At 46.8% G+C, this 22,631-nt stretch overlaps 1 long non-coding RNA gene across 1 annotated transcript; it reads right to left on the minus strand.

The window, feature by feature from the left end:
• Positions 1-1,313: 1,313 nt before the first annotated feature.
• On the minus strand, positions 1,314-20,247 carry LOC104651938 (uncharacterized). Its single transcript, XR_012514608.1, has 5 exons — positions 17,389-20,247; positions 15,405-15,662; positions 3,604-3,811; positions 2,438-2,583; positions 1,314-2,119 (listed from the first exon to the last, which is right to left on the minus strand). It is a non-coding gene; the product is annotated as an uncharacterized LOC104651938 (long non-coding RNA).
• Positions 20,248-22,631: the final 2,384 nt, after the last annotated feature.

Raw genomic sequence — 22,631 nt, forward strand, 5'->3', positions numbered from 1 at the left:
GGGGGCTTTCCCACCGCTGCTGCTCTGCCCACCAGACCCGCTAATCCTGGCGGCCACTCATTCATTCGATGGTTTGTTGAATGAATAGTGAGGGGCACCTTCTCCGAGATGCTAAAGATACAGCCACAGGCCTTCGTTCTAGTGGGGAAGACAGAGAATGATCAAAGGAGGAAAGGAGGAAGATAAGAAAGGGAAAGGGGGAAGAGGTGGACTGGTCATGTGGGAGGGAGGGTTCGGTAACAGCAGGCGTGCGGCGGAGGCCTGAGGAAGGGCAGGAGGCGGGAGGGAGGGGAGAGGAATCCCAGCCGAAGAACAGCACCTGCAAAGGTCCCAGGCACGCCTGTCCCAGGAGCCCACGAGGCTGGGCGGAGCAGGAACTCACTGTGCCCGGAGCCCAGCTCTGCGCTCCTGCGTGCCTGCGGCCCACTGCTCCCTAGCGCCGGCAGTTAGGCAGATTGCTTCATCTCCCTAAGGCTCAACATCTCTGTCTGTAAAATGGGAAGAATGGTGTTACCGCACCATGGTGTTCTATGTACTTTTTCTAAATAAATGGCAGCTATTAGCAAACTTTCCCAAAGGGGATTTGGAACAAGATGAGACACTAGTCTGTCTGTCTGTCTTTCTTTTTTGATTTTATAAAAATATCTTAAATTACACCAAGAGCAACACATGCTGTGTGTGGGGTGTGTGGGCATCAAGTACCAGCAACCACAAATCACACTCACGCCTTCCCCCCCTCCTCGCAGGCAGGGCTTGCCCCCATCACTCCGGAGCTGCCTTACAGGCACCAAAAGCAAGGCCGGGAGGAGCCAGGAGCTTGGCTGGGTCTGGGTAAGAGAATGTCAGAGCCAGAATTAGGCTGCAGTCATCTTCCAACGAAGCAGAGAGTTTCTCTTTGAATGGACACTTCCTTCCACTTTCTTTCCACCTGAGTAAGCAGAAGCCTTAAGGGTTTAAGCCTTTTTCAGAAAGTCTGGAGTTATGGCTAGTGTAAGGAGACAACATCTCCCTTTTCATCTTTGGTTTTGAACGTGAGTCACTGGGAGGTCCCACGGCGACTGGCCTAGGTCTTCGGAAAGGTCTCGGGGATGAGAGCAGGTTGTAGCAATCCTGCTGTGGCCCCCACCCTGCCGGACAGCCCATGCTGGGCGATGGATGCCACAGCTAATCTGGAATGTTCCGCTCCATTGTCCCAAGGCCAGCCCTTCTCCAACCTTCTCCGGAGCCATCCCACCCGGCCGATGCCTCCTGCCCCTCATCATCAGAGCGCAGCACGGCCCAGCTCTCTCTCCTGCAGGACACACAGGCCTCCCTGCCCTGCCTGGCCCAGTGTTCAGCTCTCTCAGAGCCCAGCCCATCCTTCTGCAGGTCAGCGACAGTGGGAGAGATCAGTGCAGACCTGTCCTAGAGGAGCCTGCCAGAGCAGGGGAAGAAGTCACAACAGTGAGGAAATCGAGTGCTAATTTTTTTTTTTCTTAGACAGAGTCTTGCTCTATTACCCAGGCTGGAGTGCAGTGGTGTGATTTCAGCTCACCACAACCTCGACCTCCCAGGCTTCAGTAATCCTCCCACCCCAGCCTCCCAAGTAGCTGGGACTACAGGTGTGCCCAGCTAAGCTTTTTTTTTCTTTTTTTCTTCCTGGCAACTTTCATTCGAAAATTTTTAATTTTTTTGTAGAGATGGGGTTTTGCCATCTTGCCCAGGCTGGTCTTGAACTCCTGGGCTCAAGCAATCCACCAGCCTCAGCCTCCCAAAGTGCTGGGATGACATGCAAGAGCCACCCTCACCTGGCCTGAGTGCTGAGTTAAAGGAAAAAAAGAAAAGTCTTGGAGGCCAAAGGTGAAGCCCTGGGTGGAAGTTGACCTCCAAGCGGGAAGCAGGCAACCCAGCACAAGCCTAGGCTCCGAGTGAGGCTGAGAGAGAGGAATGGCCCCTGCTCCATGGGGAAGGCAGCCTCCGACTGTGGCTGATGGGCTGGCAGTCACATAAGGACTGGCTGGCAGGAATGGGCATCTAGCTGCCTCTGCTGCTCCCTCGGGCTGGGGATGATGGTGCCAGTCAGGGCTGCATGGCTGTCAACAGGCACGGTGGGTGGGTCGGGGTCTGTCAGCTGCAGTGGCTGAAACACACAGCAGCAGCATCAAACCCAGTCTGAGATAGTCATGAAAGAGATTTAGAAAAAGACAGTGATTTTTCCCCCCATTTGCTTTTTCTATAAACACTCCAAATTGATGTATGACAGCAATCGCTCTCACTTATTGCTCATTTAATGTGTGGCAGGTGTTTTCCTGCCATTAGCTCATTTAATCCCCACACAAATCTGATGAGGTCTTATCACTGTCTTCACTATACAGATAAGTAAACAGGGGAGTTTATCTCCAGGGAAGTTAAGAAAGTTTACCAAATAACTTGAACAAGCTTTAAACGGAGGTCTTACCCAGAGACAACTTTAACCACCAGACTGGCTCTACTACATTTTCTTTAAACAGCTTTTTGGAACGGGATTGACCTGGCTGCAGGGTTTTCCTCTGATTCCCAGTTCTTTGGATTCAATCACATTTAAATCAGTCCTCCTGTTTCTACCTAAAAAAAAAAAAAAAAAAAAAAAAAAAAAAAAAAAAAAAACCCAATGCTTATAATATTTACATATTTATTAGGAGTCTCTTATCTCTGCAATGGTATGTTTCCCGGATAATTTTTCTGATGAAACCCAGAAAAGAGAAAGAGAAATATTGATTGAAGCCTATATTGTGACAAGAATTTTGCTGAATAAATGTTTCTTTTCTTTTCTTTTTTTTCTTTTTCTGGAGACAGAATCTCACTGTCACGCAGGCTGGAGTACAATGGTGTGATCATGAATATTTTTCAAAATATTAGATCACTAGCTAGGCTTTAGAGACCCTTTGTCATGAAGAGAGTTTGATGGGATGGAATTGCTGTAATGTCCATACTTGCTTACATTTACCAAAGGTTACAGTGTTCCCATGCATCACCTTCCGCTGGGCAATTTACCTTTGCTCACTAGGCATTGGCTAGTGGAGAAATGGTTTACGTTCAACAAAGAGGCCGAAAGCACACAATGCATCTCTACGTTAATTTTTCAAGAAAAACACCTGCCCAACCTTAAAAAATCAGTAACCCTGAAAATAGGGACTACCCTGAAACTGTACACAGCTAATTGGGATTAAAGTAGCCCTCAGAGCTTTTACTGACATCTCCTGACCTCTGCTGGACACATCTGGGATTGCATAGCTCCTAGGTCCTTGAAAGTAATCAGCAAAGTAAGAACCTTGAAGTTTACAGAATGCCTCATTCTAAACCTCTCATTTCAGAGATGAAGAAAGTAAGATTCAATGGGCTTATGTAACCTACACAAGAGCACACAGTTACTTAGGCGTATTCAGAACCAGCACCTAGAAATGATTTATTGCCCAATAAACCACAGGGGCAAGTATTGATTAACTTCATTGGAATGAATAAATACTCTGGATTATTCATTCCAGACTGGCTGGAACCATCATTTTTAGAAATAGGAACAGCTGACACAGACAAAGTGGTAACCAAGAATCAAAATTAGAATTATTTGAGCAAGGTCATAGTTACCTTTATATCCCGTATCCCACATCCCCTAATTCTGTAATTATCTTCAGTGACCGTTTGGTGATGTACATGGAGTAACAAAGAAGAGAGTCAGAGATGCCGGGCGTGGTGGCTCATGCCTGTAATCCTAGCACTTTGGGAGGCTGAGGTGGGTGGATCACCTGAGGTCAGGAGTTCAAGACCAGCCTGGCCATCATGGTGAAACCCCATCCTAAAAAAAAAAAAAGAGAGAGTCAGAGAATTCATTTTCACAAAAGCTCTTTTTTAGCTGCAATTTTCTCTCCCTGATGGTAGTTTGTTAAAATGAATTTGTCTTCCTAGAGGAAACTTCAACTGACCATAGGAAAGAAGACTGCCAGGGTTAAAAGGATTGTTCCTTTCAAGAACCAACTCTGCCAGTGTCCCTGCAGAGACACATGGAACCCAGGGGAGGTTCCCAGAGGTCTCTGATGCTTCTTCGGACAGGAGTTTCAGGTGCTCCTATTATATCCAGGCTGTATCTAGAAGTGAATGACCGCCAAACTATGTAGTCAAATTATCCCACATTTTAGAATCTCCAAGTGTATAGTGTTAACTAAAGGAGTATTGTATTTAAAAGAACATAAGCTCTACAGCCATGCAGTCAGTGGCTGCTTACTAGCTGTGTGAGCTTAGGTAAATGACTTAACCTCTGTAAGCTTCAGTTTCCTCATCAATAAAACAGGAATCATAAATGATATTTTTCTAGAAAGCTGTTTGAGAATACACGAAATGGTGTGTGTGAAAATCCTTAGCACAGTACCTGGTGCTATGGGCCAAGGGTAGGGATGATATTTGATTTCTTGCATGAAATTAAATATACACCAGATAGGTTTTTTTGTTTGTTTGTTTGTTTTTTTAAGAGACTGGGTCTCTTGGCTGGGGACAGTGGATCTCACCTGTAATCCCAGCACTTTGAGAGGCCGAGGTAGGGTAGATCACTTGAGGTCAGGAGTTTGAGACCAGACTGACGAACATGGAGAAACCCTGTTTCTACTAAAACCACAAAATTAACCAGGCGTGGTGGCGCATGCCTGTAATTCTGGCTACTCGGGAGACTGAGGCAGGAGAATTGCTTGACCAGGAAGCAGAGGTTTCGGTGAGCCAAGATCACACCATTGCACTCCAGCCTGGGCAACAAGAGTGAAACTCCATCTCAAATACATAAATAAATAAATAAATAAATAAAGAGACGGGGGCCGGGCGCAGTGGCTCAAGCCTGTAATCCCAGCACTTTGGGAGGCCGAGGCGGGTGGATCACAAGGTCGAGAGATCAAGACCATCCTGGTCAACATGGTGAAACCCCGTCTCTACTAAAAAATACAAAAAAATTAGCTGGGCATGGTGGCGTGTGCCTGTAATCCCAGTTACTCAGGAGGCTGAGGCAGGAGAATTGCTTGAACCCAGGAGGCGGAGGTTGCGGTGAGCCGAGATTGAGCCATTGCACTCCAGCCTGGGTAACAAGAGCAAAACTCCGTCTCATAAAAAAAAAAAAAAAAAAAAATAAGAGACTGGGTCTCATTCTGTTGCCCAAGCTGGAGTGCAGTGATGCAATAATAGCTTACTGCAGCCTCAAAGTGATCCTCCCACCTCAGCCTCCTGAGTAGCTGGAATTACAGGCACATGCCACCATACCTAGCTAATTTCTTTTTCTTTTAATTATTTGTAGAGACAGAATCTTGCTATACTGCTCAAGCTGATCTTGAACTCCTGACCTCAAGTGATCCTCCTGCCTCAGCCTCCCAAAGCACAGGAATTATAGGTGTGGAGCCACCACACCAGGCCTACAGCAGATTTTTTTTTTTTTTTTTTAATTTGAGACTGAGTTTTACTCTGTGGCCCAGGCTGCAGCACAGTGGCCTGATAGTGGCTCACTGCAGCCTCAAACTCCCAGACTCAAGCAGTCCTCCCACTTGAGCTCCCCAAGTAGCTGAAACCACAGGCACCACCACACCTGGCTAATTTTTTGTATTTTTGGTAGAGATGGGTTTCGCTATGTTGCCCAGGCTGGTCTCAAACTCCTGGGCTCAAGCGATCCACACGCCTCAGCCTCCCAAAGTGCTGGGATTGCAGGCATGAAATCATTGTCCCCGGTCTAAAGTGTCTCTTTAAGGCATTTGTGAAAACAGCCTTGTCTATCTTAGATTGTTTTATTGGGTCTTTGAGATATAGAATTATTTCTCCATGACAAATGTATAAGTCAGCACTTTTTAGTGAGAAAAATAAAACTAGCATAAATTCCACCATTAAGATCTGGTGTAGGGGCCAGGCACAGTGGCTCATGCCTGTAATCCCAGCACTTTGGGAGGCCGAGGTGGGGAGATCACTTGAGCCTGGGAGCTGAAACCAGCCTGGGCCACATGGTGAAATCTCATCTCTACTAAAAATGCAAAAATTAGCCAAATGTGATAGTTTGAACCTGTGGTCTTTGTTTTGGAAGGCTGAGGTGGAAGGATCACTTGAGCCTGAGAGGTGGAGGTTGCAGTGAGCTGAGATTACTCCACTGCACTCCAGCTTTGGTGACAGAATGAGACCCTGTCTCAAAAAAAAATAAAATAAAATAAAATAAGACAAAAGGCATGTCTTTGATTATTTGACGCTTTTAAAACATCCTTTAAAAGGGTTTTATATTTTTATATTTTAAACATCCTTTAAAAGAGTTTAAATATTTATAAATACTTTGTGCATTTACGTTAGGTTAATTCCAGGATACATGATACAGGATAGGTGCTACTGTGACATATCTCAATTCATAGTTTCTCATTACTTATTGTATCAGTAGTATTAGTTATATCACTTATGTATGGCTGTATAATAAACCACTCCCTAAACTCAGCAAATAAGCCCAACCACATTGTTACTCGTGATTCTCGAGGGTCAGAGTTTCAGGCAGTGCTCCGCAGGAAGTGCTCCACATGACATCAGTGTGGTGAGTGGAACGTCTCAGAGGCTTCATTCACATGTCTGAGGGCCTAGCGGTGGGCAGGAGAGCAAAGGCACATGACAAGGGATGGATCGAGAGAGGCATGATTCACTTCAGAAGGTCCCAACCTGATTGCCACAGAGCCAGGAAAGATAGCTGTCCTGTGTGTTGCATGACTCCAGAACGTGTTCTCTTAACCGTACCCAATATTTTCCAAGAAATCTGTGTCAAGAATCAGACTTAAGTGCTTATATGACAAGGTACTCATCTGGATGAAACACAAACCAAACAGAATTAGATAGAAATGGTCATTAGATTTAGGAGCTTACACTCAAAGAGCCATTCTCTGGCCAGGAAACACAAATTTAGAGCACATTGTGTTAAAGAAGACCATTAAACCCTGGCAGTGATTGCCAACTTGCTGGGACTGGAGAGGGGACCAAGTGAGAGTTTCACATTTCTCAGGTGCTTATGTAGTCTGATAGGCATATTCTAAGGTGACTATTGTTTTAATATGTTTTTAGTCATGATGTCCCATTTATTTTGAAGTTTTTAATAAAATTGGGTTGGGGCATGGAAAGAAATACTTATATTGTTCAAATGGGATTCAAAGAAGTTTGAGAAACTGCAGACCAGGAAAGGGAAGGGAATTATTTACCAGGGGCTGAATTTATGAGTGTGTGTCGGGGGGACAGGTGATAAAGGAATCATAAAGGTACGATTTCTTCCCTTTCTCCTTCCCCTAGCCTGAACACATGTCACATTTTCTAAACTTGATGGGAATTTCCTCCTCAATCTCTGGCCTTGGAGAGAGAAAATTAGGGAAAGAGAAGACCAGGAATGAAAAATTGGAGGGAAATAGGAGACTCTTAAATAAAAGAAAGTTGTTTTGAACATAGGGGAGGAGAAGATATCATCAAAAGCCAAAGTCCAGACTTACGTTTAGGTGTTAGACAGTGTTACTGGAAGGTTGGAAAGCCCAAAGAAGTACCAAAAAGATTCCAAAACTGAGTTTCAAAAAGGGATAGGTAGCCTCGTGGTTTGAGGTGGGTTCTGAGTGTGACATGCCTCTGGATAGGGTTTGGAGATTTGGAGTGGTGAGTGAACAATGAATAACAAAAAGTAGGTAAAGCTTAATGAAGGCTCCCACTCACTCGATTGGCCATGTGAATTTCATCTGCTTTTAATCAGCACAACATTCCCATGGAACATGCACCACTGTTGGTCCCATCTGCCAAAGATCAAGTGGCCAAGCTGGGATTTGAATAGTCCTTCTGGGCCCAGAGTTCAAGCTAGAGTTAGATGTGCCTGACCTGTGTAATGGCTTAATTAAATGTTGGTGTTTATGCAGTGGAAATACATACCGTACAATCAGTTAATTACTTTTTTTTTTTTTTTTTAGACGGAGTTTCACTCTTGTTACCCAGGCTGGAGTGCAATGGCGCGATCTCGGCTCACCGCAACCTCCGCTTCCTGGGTTCAGGCAATTCTCCTGCCTCAGCCTCCTGAGTAGCTGGGATTACAGGCACGCACCACCATGCCCAGCTAATTTTTTGTATTTTTAGTAGAGACGGGGTTTCACTATGTTAACCAGGATGGTCTCGATCTCTTGACCTTGTGATCCACCCGCCTCAGCCTCCCAAAGTGCTGGGATTACAGGCTTGAGCCACCGCACCCGGCCACCTTTGCATTCTTAAGGACAATCTGCTTGTTTCCACTTGGGCAGCTTGTCGAGGAAGAGTGCCAGTTCCTAGAAATCTCCTAATTACTGCCAAGGTGAGCCAAGTGAAAAGTTGGTTACATTTTCTGCAGAGAGTTTAAGTTCATTTAATCCCAGCAATAAACTGGCTTCCAGGAGAAAGGGCTTTTTAAAGGTCTGTGTCAATTAGATGGCGATTATGAAATTCATGATATGGCTAATCCAGTGGCTGAACCTATAATTATCTCGCACCATCCAAGAATCTACAGTATAACAGGCTCTATGCCTCCATTAAAGAGAAGTCAGTTTAATTCTGTGCTGCACTCCAGATTACTTCTCTCCTTTCCTAGATCTCTTCTATCAAAGAGAGCAGACATTTATAAAATGGTTTCTGAAAGCCATATGAGCTTTTTTTTTTTTTTTTTTTGGGTGGATGACCCATGTAAGGTTTATTCTCTGTAAGGTTTATTGCCGAGTTTAAAATGAGGAAACAGCCGGGCGCGGTGGCTCAAGCCTGTAATCCCAGCGCTTTGGGAGGCCGAGGCGGGTGGATCACGAGGTCGAGAGATCGAGACCATCCTGGTCAACATGGTGAAACCCCGTCTCTACTAAAAAAGTGCAAAAAATTAGCTGGGCATGGTGGCACGTGCCTGTAATCCCAGCTACTCAGGAGGCTGAGGCAGGAGAATTGCCTGAACCCAGGAGGCAGAGGTTGCGGTGAGCCGAGATCGCGCCATTGCACTCCAGCCTGGGTAACAAGGGCGAAACTCCGTCTCAGAAAAATAAAAAATAAAAAAATAAAATAAAATAAAATAAAATAAAATAAAATGAGGAAACTGAGGCCTGCATGAGAACAATTAGACGCCAATTTATTCGGCTCCAGGCTGAAGTTCTACGGTCCAGGGAAAGGGGGCCAGAGAAGTCACACGTCACTCCTCTCAGGTGTGGGGTTATATAGGGAGGGAAGGTGCTCTGATTGGCTGTGGAGAAACAGGACGTGGACGTGGCAAGCTGCTGTAGGTAGGTAGGCAGGATTTCCGGTGAGCGAGCTGGATGGTGCAATGCGCTATTGGGCAGGTTTTGGCGGGGCTTCTTTTAAATTTTGGCGGGATTTTCCAACGGCTGGCTAGATGCTGAGTGCAGAGTTTAGCGTTGCGTGCAGAGGTGGGCGTGGCGAAGCTAGATGCTGAGTGGTGACGTAATTTTCACGCCCAAGCTAGATGCTGAGTGGTGACGTAATTTTCAGGCGTGCAGAGGGATGGGCGTGTCCCAGCTCCCCTCCAGGCAACCAACTGGCCTTACAACCCAGAGCTTGGGAATTCCAGTGTGTTCCTTTATATAATTTGAAGTACCATAAAGACGTTTGACCTAGAAGACTTCCTTTGGTGATATATATGTCTTTTCCTGTAATTAATTACAGTCTATGATTAGACTACAGGCTATCATGGCAAGCCTTTAGCTTTCCAAAGCACTCTTTATTTTTGGACCATTCTAATTCGTTTTCTTAGGAATACTATAGGCCAGGCATAGTGGCTCATGCCTGTAATCCAAGCACTTTGGAGGCCAACGCGGGCGGATCACCTGAGGTTGGCAGTTCAAGACCAACCTGACCAACATAGTGAAACCCCGTCTTTATTTAAAAAAAAAAAAAAAAGGAATACTATATATATATATATATATATATATATATATATATATATATATGTATATATATATATAGTTTGTTTTGTTTTGTTTTTTTGAGACAGAGTCTCACTCTGTCACCAGGCTAGAGTGCAGTGGCATGATCTCAGCTCACGGTAACCTCTGCCTCCTGGATTCAAGCAGTTCTCCTGCCTCAGTCTCCCAAGTAGCTGAGACTATAGGTGTGCGCCACCACGCCTGGCTAATTTTTGTATTTTTGGTAGAGACGGGTTTCACCATGTTGCCAGTATGGTCTCGATCTCTTGACCTCGTGATCCACCAGCCTCGACCTCCAAAAAGCTGGGATTACAGGTGTGAGCCACACACCCAGCCAGAATACCATACTTTATAAACATTAATCAAAATCCATTTGTAACAAGCACCTATAAACATCTCAGTTTCAAAAATCGGAAAGCAAAGAATTTTGCTCAAACTCTGCAGTCACTGACAGGGTTTTGAAGAAGAGTCTAACAATCACCGAATATTTGCAACTTCCCAGCGCCTTTCAGAGGCAAAGGCCCGTGGTTCCTGTACACATTTTGCGTCTTGTGGCCCAGCTTTCCTGGCCAAAGCTGAGCGGACCAGGGATTAGTGACTGATTCAAAAGCTGCCATCTGTAGGTTAGACAACAGCCAATGAGATGTCCTCATGCAAGAGACTGGCAGGAAAAGGGCGCCCTCTACAGGATGGGCTCTCGCTGACCCAGTCTGACTGCTACAGATACTAGAATCATCAGTCAGAAGAGAAGTCAAGACAGTCACAATAAAGAGAGATGCCTAGAGTCTGCAGCAAAAGGCACTTTCTGCTGAGAGGACAGTAAATAACCAGGTATTTGCCTTGTATCTCAAATGCCTGTTGGTTTTCTTGAGTTCCTACTGTTTTCTCTGTGTAACCTTCTAGTAAGTCCTCATTGACTGAGGAAGCTAGAACTCGCTTTCCTGACACCTGCTGAGAGTCCCCAGAACCTGTGAATATCAGCTTATGTGACAAAAGGGACTTTGAAGATGTGATTTAAATTAAGGATCTTGAGATGGGCCGGGCTCGGTGGCTCAAGCCTGTAATCCCAGCACTTTGGGAGGCTGAGGCGGGTGGATCACGAGGTCAACAGATCGAGACCATCCTGGTCAACATGACGAAACCCCGTCTCTACTAAAAATACAAAAAAATTAGCTGGGCATGGTGGCACATGCCTGTAATCCCAGCTACTCAGGAGGCTGAGGCAGGAAAATTGCCTGAACCCAGGAGGCGGAGGTTGCGGTGAGCCGAGATCGTGCCATTGCACTCCAGCCTGGGTAACAAGAGCGAAACTCCGTCTCAAAAAAAAAAAAGGATCTTGAGATGGAGAGACGATCCTGAATTATCCCTGTGGGCCCAGTGTAACCACAAGGGTCCTTATAAGAGGGGGCAGGAGGGTCAGAGTAAGTAGTAGGAGATGTGACCACCGAAACAGGAGGTTGGAGTGATGCAAGGACTGCAGGCAGCCTGCAAAGCTGAAAACAGCAAGAAAGTGTATTCTGTTCTGAAGCCTCCAGAATGAGCCATTACTGCAAACACTTGGCTAAATCTCAGTGAAACTGATGTTGGACTTCTGGCCTCTGGAACTATAAGATAATACATTTGTGTTGTTCCCCTCCCCCCCTTTTTTTTTTTGAGACAGAATTTTGCTCTTGTTGCCCAGGTTGGAATGTAATAGCGTGATCTTGGCTCACCATAACCTCTGCCTCCCGGGTCCAAGTGATTCTCCTGCCTCAGCCTCCTGAATAGCTGGGATTACAGGCATGCACCATAAAGCCCAGATAATTTTGTATTTTTAGTAGAGACAGGGTTTATCCATGTTGGTCAGGCTGGTCTCGAACTCCCGACCTCAGGTGATCCACCCGCCTTGGCCTCCCAAAGTGTTGGAATTACAGGTGTGAGCCACTGCACCCACCCACATTTGTGTGGTTTTAAGCCACTAAATTTGTAGCATTTTGTTACAGCAGCCACAGGAAACTAATATGCCAACAGACAGACTAAGCCAGAGGTCAGCATTTTTTGTGTTCTTTCATTGAAGAAGGCAGACAATACCTTAAGCACTTAACGTTCTCCCTATTAGCATTGTGACAAGTTCTCTGATGTGCTTTGAACAGGTCGTTATATTTTGCCAGAGGCATATAAGGGAGAAAATGGGAAACTAGGCATTGAATAAAAATGACAAGAGTTGCCAGTGGGGCCACAGTTACTCAAAAAACACACCGTAAGAGTGATCTTTGTGGCTAGGTGCAGTGGCTGACGCCTGTAACCCTAGCACTTTGGGAGGCCAAGGCAGGCAGATCGCTTGAGGCCAGGAGTTCAAGACCAGCCTGGGCAACTTGGTAAAACCCCATCTCTACTAAAAGTACAAAAAAATTATCTGGGTGTGGTGGTGCACACTTGTGGTCCCAGCTACTCAGGAGGCTGAAGTGGGAGAGTTGCTTGAACTTGGGAGGTGGAGGTTGCTGTGAGCTGAGATCACACCATTGCACTCCAACCTAGGCATCAGAGTGATAGCCTGTCTGAAAAAAAAGGAGCAGTCTTTGTAAGGAGAAAGAATTTGACATTATATTTTTAAAACTACTAATGACAATGAAAACGGATAAGAAACTGGTAAAACTGAAACCACACTTCACCCAGGGCTGTACCCATCACACCATCATTTTTCATTAATTCAAAATCTGTCTGTAGAGATATCTCAATGCTCTTGTTAATTACTTCTTTCAAGGCATTCTCCTCATTGTAAGTGAGCACACACCTGGGTACCATCCTATAAGTACGTTAATGACTATATGCAACATCCTGAGCCAAGTACTTATACACGTAAACTGGCTTTCTGGTGCACCTTTCAACTCTCCCATGATAACTTCTAGAGAACACTGTGCCAGGTAGGCATGCCTGTCATCATCAATAAAGACCCAAGTGACGATTCTTTTCTGTAAGGATACAAGTTCAGTCAGCTCATTCCACTAGTTCCTCAGAAAAGGCTTTCTGCTGCCAAAGAAAATAAAGCCTTTTTAAAAAAACACAACAGGTTTCTACTCACGTGGTATATTTTAGAATAAATGCATTTTAAAGGCAAGGACAAGGTTTTTGTACATACTTTATTTATCCCTTAGTAAGCTGAATATGACTAGTAAAGAAATGTTTATGCTATAGTAATAAGGATTATTCTGATAATTACTGTATTGATTGGTTTTTTTGTTTTGTTTTGTTTTTTGGTTTTGTGTTTTTTTTTTTTTTTTTTTTTTTTTTTTTTTTTTGAGACCGAGTTTCGCTCTTGTTACCCAGGCTGGAGTGCAATGGCACAATCTCGGCTCACCGCAACCTCCACCTCCTGGGTTCAGGCAATTCTCCTGCCTCAGCCTCCCAAGTAGCTGGGATTACAGGCACGTGCCACCATGCCCAGCCAATTTTTTGTATTTAGTAGAGACAGGGTTTCACCATGTTGACCAGGATGGTCTTGATCTCTTGACCTCATGATCCACCTGCCTCGGCCTCCCAAAGTGTTGGGATTACAGGCGTGAGCCACCACGCCTGGCCCCGTATTGATTGTTTTGATAATTACTGTGTTCTTAGTTGCAGACCACAGAATTCACTCTAGCTAGTTTCAATGGAAAGGGACTACAGCGGGGTATTAGGTAGCTTACGGGATTTCCAGCAGTGTCAGAGAAACAGGCTAGGATACCACACAGCCAGAAACAACCCCAGCAGGAATGCCCAGCCATGAACAGGACTGTTCTCACAGAAGCCCCACTGCTGCTGCTCACCAGTCAGTACCTGTGATGCCAGGGGCCGGACGCTGGAGCTTCTCTCAGAGCTCTTTCCCAGCCATGTCTGTGAAAAGACGGACCCACCTACATGTGCCGCCACTTCACTTAAATGACTGTCATCTTCCTGGGGCACATAGGCATCTGCTGGGCAGAACTGGGTCACAGGCAGAACCCTAGCTACAAAAGGGTCCAGGCACTGCAGGTTTTAGAAATGGTTAAAGCAGATGTTGTGTGGACCCATCCGTGGAATCTGCCACAATGACCATATGGATTTCAGGCAATTTGTGTGTTAAAATGATGGTAATCATGAGAGTTATATGAGAATTAATAGCTAGCAATTTCCAGTGCTTTCTAGTGCTTAATATCTTCTAAGCATGATCTCACCTAATCTTCAAAGCAGCCCTATGAGGTAAGTACTTATTTGTATCTTCAGATTGTAAGTGAAAACACTGAAGGAGCAGCAAGGTTAATTCACTCACCCGACATCTCATGGTAGAAAAGCCAGGATTCGAACTCCAATCTGTCTGAATGAAAGCCTGCGCTTTCAGCTAGTATACTGCTAATGCTTTGCTAATTATTATTTTTAGTTCATCTGCGAGGGGCAGCTTGACTAGCGAATCTGGGTTTCCCATTTCTGGAAGACTTTGTATCCACACTGGGACTCTGATACTTGTGTAACTGGAAATGGAAATGAGATCTTCTGAATGTGGACTGCAAAGGAGAGGTCAGCTTCTTGCTGTTTTACTTTTTCACCAGTAAGCAACAGGCAGGAAATAAACGGCTTTCCCTCACATTCCCCACTTTGAGACTCTCACTACACTTTTAGTGGGAGTTCTCACCTTTATTATCACTGTCTGGGTTCTCCTGTGGAACTGACTGATAGTGATTCATATAGTACACCTGTGCCAAGGTCTTTTGCTGGACCGCAGTAATAAAAGTTTTCATTATTTGCAGAAACAAGGCTAACAAGGAAGGAGCAAGCATGTCCCAATTAATAGCAGCACACCTATGATGAGGGTTTTGACTCCTCCAATAGCTGGAAACCATTGTCCAAACATAGACCAATTTATGGTAAACCTGCACGGGCACATGTGCCAATTTTGACGTGTCCTTTGCAATGTTTTTAACTACCTGACCTTTATTATTTATCTGCAGATAATTAGTTAAGTTGAATTTTCCATATACCCCTCCCTTCCCTTGGCTGCCAGTAGTTAAGTTTAAGGCCAGGTGATTTTGATATACAACATTTTTTATCTGCATTTTTATCTGTTGAGCTAGAAAAGTTAAAGCTTTGTCAGTTTTATTAGTTGTTACCTTCAAGACAGCTTGTACTTGAATGATTCCATTGAGCATGTAAATTGGGGTACGGTTACCCCATGAGCCTTCCTCCGCCCAGGTGGCAGTTCCATAGTACTGTATTAGTATCTTGGGAGGCCACTATCTTTTTTGAAATTGCCTATGGCTAGGCTTTATTTATCCCGAGAGCTATAAGCAGGGAAACCCAGTAATTCCCCAGTTTTTATAGGTAGCCAAAATGAGGAAGGTTTAGAGGGTTTGTAACAAACATAAGCTGCCCATCGCCGGGACTACACACCTTATACTGAGTAGCATTATCTAAGCATGTTCCTTTTAGGGTTTCCTTGCATTTAGAATAGCTACAGAAAAGCAGGACCATAGTAAAATTTTTCCCCCCTACCTTGGTGATCTGATGTATACGGGCATAAGTCCATAGTTTGAAGAAAGGAGTGTTTGTCCCACACTGAAAGTCTTCGTGCTTCGGCCGTGGGTAGACCAGTCAGCTTCCAGGGTGTGACTGGAGCAGGGCTTGCTGTCTCAGCTCTCCTTAAGGTGATCTTGCATGGGTTACGGAGATCTGGCTTTATTTCCCAGGTGTCTGGTGCTGCAGGTTTTACACGGCTGTGATGGACACACACAGGAACGCCCTCGACCTTCCCTAGCAACGTATAGAGAATGGGCACAGTGAGGTGCAAGGTCATAGTCGCTTGGTTGACCAAGCACAGGTCCTGCACTGGTCAGTAGTCCTTGGTCCCTGGCTTGGGGATGGGCAGGAGAGGCATGTTCCAAAGAGACTGGCAAGGAACTATAATACCATAGGCTTTCAGGTGTCTGAGATGGACCTGGATGCCCTTAAGAGCTTTCCTTGGGACCCGGTACTGCTTTTGTCTGACTAGGAGTACCCCTGTCTTGACTTTGATAACCACTGGGGCTTGGCTTACTGCCAAACCTGGAGGGTTGTCTTCTGCCCAGACTCATGGCCGTCGCTTGGCCAGCGCAGCGGTTAATTCTCAACCCGATTCAGGCAGGAAGAGTCTCTACTCCTCCTCCCAGGGGACTGTGAGAGCCATGATAATCCATGCCTTAGGCAGTTTGAGCTGCAGGGAGCCCTTATTAGTGAACCTGATAGTAGCTTTTAGTTTGCTTAACAAGTTTCTTCCCAAGAGGGATAGAGGGCAGTCAGGCATGCACAAGAACTGATGTGTAATCTTGTAGCCTCCCACTGAACAGATCCGTGGTAGGCAAAGAACCTGCTTCTCTGAAACTCCAGTGGCCCCAATTATGTCTATTGTCTTGCTGGACAAAGGGGCTACGGGTTGGGTCACCACCAAGTGCTCCCTCTTTCTCTTTCTCTCTTTTTGATTAAGTTTGCCGTTTCACTTGCTGTTACACTAGCTTAGCAGTGTGACACTGTTTGCCCTATCTTAGCTTTCCAGCTCCCACACACAGCTGCGCAGCCAGCTCTCCCGTGTCCTCAGGGTGAGCAGTTTAACTCTTGTAATCACTGATTTTCCTTTTTACCTTTTCGTTTGCCACGAGCACTGCTGCAGCTTGACCTCTCAACCACTGCGGCGGGGAGTGGGAAACACTAGCTACAGCCAGCTATTGATGTAGGGGAACTAGTCTGGACGTCCTGGCTTGCCTGTAACCTTATGCCACACTTTGGAGACAAGAGACCTATCTAGGCTTTCTTCTGTGGGCCAGTCTACTTCACACAGTGTTCTGAGCTTCCCTGGTGTTACGGTGATGCCATAATTTCCACGAAATCCCTTCTTGGAATTCTTTAGCATAGTTCCCAGTGGAGTGGGTTTACTCTGCATCTTACCCGTCTCCCTCTGTTAGGATGAGAACAGCACTCCCACGAGGTAGAGGGGCTGCTCACTGACTTTGTCCGATGTTACAGCTCGGGACTTTGCACTCCACCCTCAGTCTCCCGCCTATTACAGTGCACCACTCTTTCTGTTCACTCACTTCAGACCAGTAGGGCCATTCCCCTCGCAGGAGCGTTTCAGACACTGCTTGACGTTGGAGAGTTCGTCACTCCCCCCACAATACCTAGATTGTGAGAGCACCTCCTTCAGCCTTATGCAGCTCACTCCTGGTCCCAGCAGGCCCCACAATTCACTCAGAGCGTACAGCTCACACTAATGGACCTGCGGCCCCCACACTTTGCTGCTGATGAGCCCAATTGGGCCCCTTCACAGTCGTTCACACGCACACACCTCCCACCACCCAAGTTCTGTGAAAACAAGATTACTGAAACCAGTTAGTTACAAAGAGACAAAAATCAAGTTCAAAGTGCCAAGATAGATTGGCAGGTCATGGATGATCAGGCCATGCTTCCACCCAGAAGTGTTGGGCAAGTTTCCCAGGACCGATCCTACCGTGTTTCTGATGTCCAGACCACCTGGACTCCAAGCGCCAGTTCCTTCTCAGTGTTCAGCCTTTGCACGGCTCCACCACGGGGCCTGCCTTGCTGTGCTCTGGCGAAGCGTTCCGCTGGGGCTAATGCCTACGCAGGAGCACTCTCAGGACTGCATTGCCCAAGTGGTCTGGAGTCCCCCCTGGGGATGCTCTGCAGGGCAGGGCAAAGCTGCCTGGGAGGCTGTCCTAGCTGTCCACCAACCGAAAACTCGCTTCCCGATCAGGGAACCAAACTGTAGCAGGACATGCAGCAGACAAAACCTCTCGAACAGCGAACTGAGAAAGGAAGTGGCTTTTTATTCAGCTGGGAGCTTCAGCAGGCTCATGCCTCAAGAATCAAGCTCTCCAAAGAGCAGGTCCTTTCCCTTTTTCAAGGGCTTACGGCTTGGAAGGGGGAGCAGAGGTGAAACTGTGTTACTGCCCATTGGCCAGACAGCTGACCTCACAGTCTTTGGCTTTCATTGATTTGCTAATTTATATTTGGTGCATGTGGGAAGGGAAGAAGGGGAAGGGTTACAGGAGCTGAACAAAGGCAGTAAATCACTTGGTGGCAGATGCAACTCTAAGGGGGGGTCTGGATTGCGCAAACATGGAGTATGTGACTGGGACAGGTTCCCGGGTCAGAGGAAGAGCATTCCTCTGCTACATTTTCAAGGTTTACAGATAACGTAGACACCAGTTACAGAAGGGGAGTTAATTTTCCCAGCCCTCAGGCTTCACTGCAGCAAGGCCACTGGCATCAGCTTAGTCGCCTGACTGCTGACTTCAGCTTCTTGCTATTTTACTTTTCCTACCAGCAAACAACAGGCAGGAAATGAATGGCTTCCCCTCACACTTGGGCATCAGAGCAGCCTGAGGGCTCCCCAGCCTAGAAGTTAAGCAGGGTCCCAGCGGCAGTTGGGCTTCGGTGGGGGAGTGCTTGAAGAGACTAGGGGCTAGACGCTTTTGGTTTGCCACTCCCTCACCGTTTTTTTTTTTGCTTGTCACGACGCTTCTCAACCAACTGCTAATTCTCTGGCCCTTCCTTTCCGGCATGTCTGCTCCCCCACCCCGAGGCCAGGGACCTCCCCATGGGGGTCCATCATGGCAGCTGCCAAGTGTAATAGCAGCCTGAGGTCGCCCCAGCTCAGAGCTTAGCCAGATGGGGACTGGCTGGGGCTTGGATGGTGCAATACCTGGGGAGATAAGGGCCTGGAAGCTTTTGGCTTCCTGCACCCTCCTTACTTTCTTGTGCATGTCACAATGCTTCCCAACTAACCCTTGACTCTCTGACCCCTTCTTTTTCATCCCCATGCACCCCTGCTGTGGCCCAGGACCTCCCCGTTGCCATTTCAGTAGCCACTGGGCAACATAGCAGGCTGAGGGCTCCCCAGCCCAAAAGCCAAGCAGGGTCAGACCTTGCTGTGGCTTGTATTAAAAACTGCCTGGGGTTACTGTGGGCTGGAGGCTTTTGGCTTCCAGCTCCCTTTCCACTTTCCCTCCTTGCCTCAGTGCTTCCCAACTGCCCCCTTACTTCCTGACCTCCTGTTTCCTGCCGGCCTTTGCTCCGCTGCAGTTCCGGACCTCCCCGTGGGGCTCTGTTTAGGCAACCCCCAAACACCATAGCAGTCTGAGAGTCAGGGCCAGTTGAGAACCGTTGCAACAAGTGGAGAAAGTGGGAAAAGAGCAGGAAGCCAAAAGCCTCCAGCTTGGTCTTTCCACGTGGTACTACATCCATGTGCCAGCGAGTCCCAATCCTGCTTAGCTTCTGGGCTGGGGCGCCCTCAGGCTGCTATGGTGACTGAGGGCTGCTGGAACCACCCCCCATGGTGAAGTCCCAGGTCAAGGCTGGGGAGCAGGTAGGCAGGAAAGAGGGGGTCAGTCAGAAGGCAGATGGGAAGAATTACCAAAAGTAAGGGAATGTGGTAAGTGAGCAGGAGGCCAAAAGCCTCCAGCCACTGGATTCCCCAGGCGGTCCCGTTATCTAAGCCCCAGCCATGACCTACCCTGCTCACCTTCCATGCTGGAGCACCCTCAGGCTGCTATGCTGACAGCAGTCAGCCAGGATGGGCCACCATGGGGAGGACCCAGTCCATGTTGGGAGTGCAAGTTGGAGGGAAATGGTGCCCAGAGAGTCTGGGGATGGTTAAGATGTGTTGCAATGAGCAAGGAAAAGCAGGAAAAGAGCAGGAAGCCAAAAGCTTCCAGACCCAGTCTCCCCAGGCCGTCTGTTTCCCCATCCAAGCATCAGTCAAGCCTAAGCCTGCTTATCTTCCAAGTCCAAGCACCCACAGGCTGCTATGGCCCATGGGGCCTGTCAGGACAAACCCCTACAAAGAGATCCGGGACTGCCAGAATGCCTGTAGGCAGGGGATCAGAAGCTAATCAGGGTGGGGCCTGGCAGGGGCTTGGATGGGGAACTGCCTGGAAAGACTGAGGCTAGAGGCTTTTACCTTTTCTTTTCTTCTCTTTTTTCTTTTTGAGACAGAGTTTTGCTCTTGTTACCCAGGCTGGAGTGCAATGGCGCAATCTTGGCTCACCATAACCTCCGCCTCCTGGGTTCAAGCAATTCTCCTGCCTCAGCCTCCCGAGTAGCTGGGATTACAGGCACGCACCACCACGCCCAGCTAATTTTTGTATTTTTAGTAGAGACGGGGTTTCACCATGTTGACCAGGATGGTCTCGATCTCTTGACCTCGTGATCCACCCGCCTTGGCCTCCCAAAGTGCTGGGATTACAGGCATGAGCCACCACGCCTGGTCCGCTTTTGCCTTTTCACCTTTTTCAAGCTTTCCCCCACTTGTCCCAATGCTCCCCAACTGTCCCCCCCTTTTTTTTTTTTTTTTTTAGACGGAGTTTCGCTCTTGTTACCCAGGCTGGAGTGCAATGGCGCGATCTCGGCTCACCGCAACCTCCGCCTCCTGGGTTCAGGCAATTCTCCTGACTCAGCCTCCTGAGTAGCTGGGATTACAGGCACGCGCCACCATGCCCAGCTAATTTTTTGTATTTTTAGTAGAGACGGGGTTTCACCATGTTGACCAGGATGGTCTCGATCTCTCGACCTCGTGATCCACCCGCCTCGGCCTCCCAAAGTGCTGGGATTACAGGCTTGAGCCACCGCGCCCGGCCTGTCCCCTTTTTTTTCCCTTTCCTGGTTGCCTACGCTTCCTCCGAGGCCCAGGACCTCCTCGTGTGGGTTTGTCTTGGCAGCCACCAGGCACCATAGCAGTCCTAGTGCACTGCAGCTCAGAAGTTAAGCAGGGTCAGGTCTGGCTGGGTCTTGGATGGGGAAATGCTTAGGCTCCCCAGTTCCTTCCACTCTCCCCCACTGGTTGCAATGCTTCCAAAGCATCTCCTGACACCCTGGCTTTCTATTTCTGAGTCCCGCCTGCCTGCGCCCTGCCAAGGACAGGGAACTTTCCGGGGGTCTGTCCTGGTAGCCCCCTTTTGAGATGTCAACCACCCTCTCCGGAAGTCTGGCCTGCAAACCCTGACTTAATGACAGATGAATGAATGCACTCTCACACCATTACAGTGATTTAAGCCGGCTAGGGATGGCCACTGGCTGCTTTCAGAAGGTGAAATGCATCCAATCAACCTATTCCCATAGATTTTACAACAGAGTTTCTAAGTTAACACACCTGTGGATAATTAACATAGTTAAGAGAATGGTTTTACAACTGATGAAAGCTTTAGGTTCCAGGGTCCCAGAGTAAACGCTATTAACAGTGATTTCCCTTTGATATTCCCCTGAGAGGACCACCCACCACAAAACTTACATGAGTAAACAGTTAAGAGTGGAGACAAAGGGATGTGGGGTAAACAACTTAAACTGGGAAGGCCTTTGATTGCCTCTATCTCTTTCCTATGCTAATGTTAGTGAGGTGGCTGCTTTCAGCATGCCTCAGTAAAATGTTTTGGCCTTCCAAAAGGTTTGAGATTACAATCTATAAATTTTCCTGATATTTAATGTTTTGCCAGCCACCCCAAGTGAATATCAACATCTCCCCCTTTTTCTTTTCAACAATATCATGCTTTGCTGTCTGCCGGCCACTGATTCCTTCAGCTACGGGTCTGCCAGGGGAGGCAGTCCTTTCTTTTATTCCGGCTTTGCATCCTAGGATTAACAAATAACAGGACAACTATGAGTACAATTAGCAACAGTCTTTTCCAGACAAAGAGCAACTCCCAGGAATGGAGGTCTCACCAGGAGAGATAATCTTGCACACCTTTTCATATTTTTGGCCAGATTATTTCTTTTTTTTTTTTTTTTTGAGACTGAGTTTCGCTCTTGTTAGCCAGGCTGGAGTGCAATGACACGATCTCGGCTCACCGCAAACTCCGCCTCCTGGGTTCAGGCAATTCTCCTGCCTCAGCCTCCTGAGTAGCTGGGATTATAGGCATGTACCACCTTGTCCAGCTGATTTTTTTTTTTTTTTTTTTGTATTTTTAGTAGAGACGGGGTTTCACCATGTTGACCAGGATGGTCTCGATCTCTTGACCTCATGATCCACCAACCTCGGCCTCCCAAAGTGCTGGGATTACAGGCTTGAGCCACCGCGCCCGGCCATTGGCCAGATTATTTCTAAAAGCAGCTGTTTGTATTGGCTTAGTAATAGATACTACTGCCCACGTTGGCAGTTGCCAGGATGACCATGGCTGAGACTATAAAAGCTATAAGCGTAACTATGAATCTTTTGTGTCTGACCTGTAGTGTTACTTGGCATTTCAGTTTACTTTATGCCATTAATGAGGAACTTCACTGGGGGTATGTTGATTTGTTTTAGTTAAGCACTAGTTGTTAGAAGCTGTGAAGGGAATGTTAGTTCAAGTTAGAGGGCAGAAAAATGTGGATTAGAAGATGAGTTTGCTAGAGTGTAGCAAGTACAGTTTGCAGGCAGAGTGAAATAATAAAAAATAATCAAATCCTAAGCAGGATTCACTTAGGGGCCACTGGAATAAAGAAATAAGCCAAGAAAGAGGAAGGTTTGGGATCCAGGAAACAGAAAGGCAAAGGGAATTCCCAAGGATGATAGAGAGAAGTTCAGAATAAAATAGCAGGAACAATCAGTCCAGAGTGGAGCAGAAAGTGAATCTCCAAGAAGGAATGACTGAATGAACGAATGAATCTTATTTTGATTCAATATAAATTATAAGATGCATACACATACATACATATATATAAAATTATTATTATTTTGAGATAGAGTCTTGCTCTGTTGTC

This window comes from Saimiri boliviensis, chromosome 17 (genome assembly GCF_048565385.1).
Source record: "Saimiri boliviensis isolate mSaiBol1 chromosome 17, mSaiBol1.pri, whole genome shotgun sequence".
Taxonomy (NCBI): Eukaryota; Metazoa; Chordata; class Mammalia; order Primates; family Cebidae; genus Saimiri; species Saimiri boliviensis.